Source organism: Nansenia antarctica (assembly GCF_963989245.1).
Source record: "Nansenia antarctica genome assembly, chromosome: 15".
NCBI classification, from domain to species: Eukaryota; Metazoa; Chordata; class Actinopteri; order Argentiniformes; family Microstomatidae; genus Nansenia; species Nansenia antarctica.
In genome coordinates, this window is record NC_137685.1 from 3,074,252 (window position 1) to 3,076,751 (window position 2,500).

Here is a 2,500-nt window from a genome sequence, read left to right on the forward strand (position 1 = left end):
ACCTTGTGAGTAACTTGGAATCAGCCTCGTATCGTTCTTGCCCCTGTTTTGTATGAAAGTCCCATTATTTTATTCTATTTTATTCAATTTATTCAATTTATTCATTCTTGCTCCTGTTTTATATTTTATATGAAAGTCCCATTATTTGTATCCTATTGCTCTGATCAAATTGTATTTAGTCTATTTGTTGTTGTTGTTGATCTGGTGTTGTTTTATTGTGTCATTCTGCTGTTTGTTTTAACTGTTGAAACTTGATGTTTTTAAGCTGCTGTCTTGGCCAGGCTTCCCTTGAAAAAGAGACCAAACATTGTGTCTCAATGGGACCGACCCTGGTTAAATAAAGGCTAAATAAAAAAATACTAAATAAACTCTCAGTAGTAGCCAGCAGCACAGTCAGTCACCCAGCCATGTTGTTGTGCTGTTCAATTCGGACCAATTTGAGCCTGATTGTGTTTCCATTAGAAGGAACACAGTGCAGTCCGCCGAGACGCGGCCACAACGGCTAAACGCTAAACACCGTCTCATAAAAAGGAAGAACGCCCACGCGGCAACGCCCACGCCTACGGTACACATCCGCCGCAAAGTACTGAAATTAAATTTGTTCCTTAACTCAGCTCATTACTGGCTAGGACACATTCATCAAACAAAATGGGCCTCAGTGTGTGGTTGTGATGCTACTGTAGAGGTAAATACACACTCAGGGGGTACACACACACACACACACACACACACACACACCTACACACACATGCACCCACGCACACGCCTGCGTCTTCCTCCATGTTTTATACTGTTATTCAGATGAAGATGATGAGGAAGAGACCGTTTTTGAAAGTAGCAGACCTGAAAATCACCCTCCACCTCTGGGAATCTTTGTATCATCCAACACACACACACACACACTCACACACACGCACATACACACACACACACACACACATACACACACACACACACACACACACACGCACATACACACACACACACAGTCACTCACACATACACACGCACACACACACATACACACACACACACACAGTCACTCACACACACGCACATACACACACACACAGTCACTCACACTCACACACACACACACACACACACACACACACAATATGGATTGCAGCTCTGTTTAAAATTACTTGTCTCTCAACATCATCCACTGACACTAACCAGAGTGTCCTCACACAGCCTGGCAGTGTGTGTGTGTGTGTGTGTGTGTGTGTGTGTGTGTGTGTGTGTGTGTGACTGTGTGTGTGTATGCGTGTGCATGACTATGTGTGCGTGCCTGTCTTTGGGTTTTACACACAAGTACAGCTATTTGACATCATTCCAACTCCTATGAGAAGCCAGATCTGACAGGAAGTGGTGAAACAGTCCCATACTAACAAGCTGGCGCAGTCACCCACTTCCTCCTCTGTGTTCCATGTCACACAGCTCTGAGCAGATTCCCCTTTTGCTAACTCATCCTACAACTCGTTAATTCTCGTCGTCGTTTCCCTGAAAATGAGAAACCGTACATGAAACGAAAAGGATAAAAAAAACTGTTCACAAAAAGCCCTGCTCCTATTCTCTACAGCTGTGACAGTGGCTTCTTCCATCATAAGGGAAGAGTGTTTGACAGCTGTGTGTCGCCAGAGGATGAGTCATTGTTACGATGCGGGGGGGGCGGCGTAGCCAAAGCAGAAGTGTTAACGTATTAAGAAATATGAGAAAATCTTTTTTTACTTTGGGTCTTGGTTATACGAATAATGGTAAATGGACTGCACTTATATAGCGCCTTTTTTGCTGCTCCAAAGCACTTTACAACGGCCTCTCATTCACCCATTCACACACACATTCACACACCAATGGCGGCAAGCTACCATGCAAGGCGCCGGCCGGCCCGCTCACTGGGAGCAATTTTGGGGTTCAGTGTCTTGCCCAAGGACACTTCGACATGTGGCCAGCCGGGGCTCGACTCGAACCGCCGATCTGCCAACCTTGTGATCATTAGACAGCGACTCTACCTCCTGAGACACAGCCACCCCACAATCCATATATGAATAACACAAACACATCCACTGTATCCTTGCATATTACCTGGGACCCCCTAGATGGGCTCCATACACCCCCACATCCACATCCCATGAATGACATAACAGAAGGAAACTCATTAATTCCCTCATTACCTAATGACTTTGACCTTCCCTCCTCCCACTTCTCTCTTTCAATCTACGTGACGAACAGTCACCCACTCCACTCCATACCCTATCATTACAATACCCTTACAGGAAGTGTATTGAATCATTTCAGCCATCTTTCCTAACTGAATCTTCCTTCTCCAAGTGAATCACCGGAAATCTATTGTTCCGCCTCAATAGCGACTTACGTATACCCACGTATACCCACCACCCACACTCCTACCTCACAATGGTCACTTCCCATTGGAGAGTGCAGCCATGCTTTTATGCTTGGATTATGGCTGCCAAGGCATATTCAATCACACATGGAGAAC

At 45.3% G+C, this 2,500-nt stretch overlaps 1 protein-coding gene across 3 annotated transcripts in view; it reads right to left on the reverse strand.

Annotated features, from left to right (window-relative positions):
* Positions 1-2,500, reverse strand: part of cadpsa (Ca2+-dependent activator protein for secretion a) — a gene marked incomplete at both ends in the record, with an annotated part of 152,068 nt that overhangs the window by 94,600 nt on the left and 54,968 nt on the right. The window lies entirely within an intron of this gene.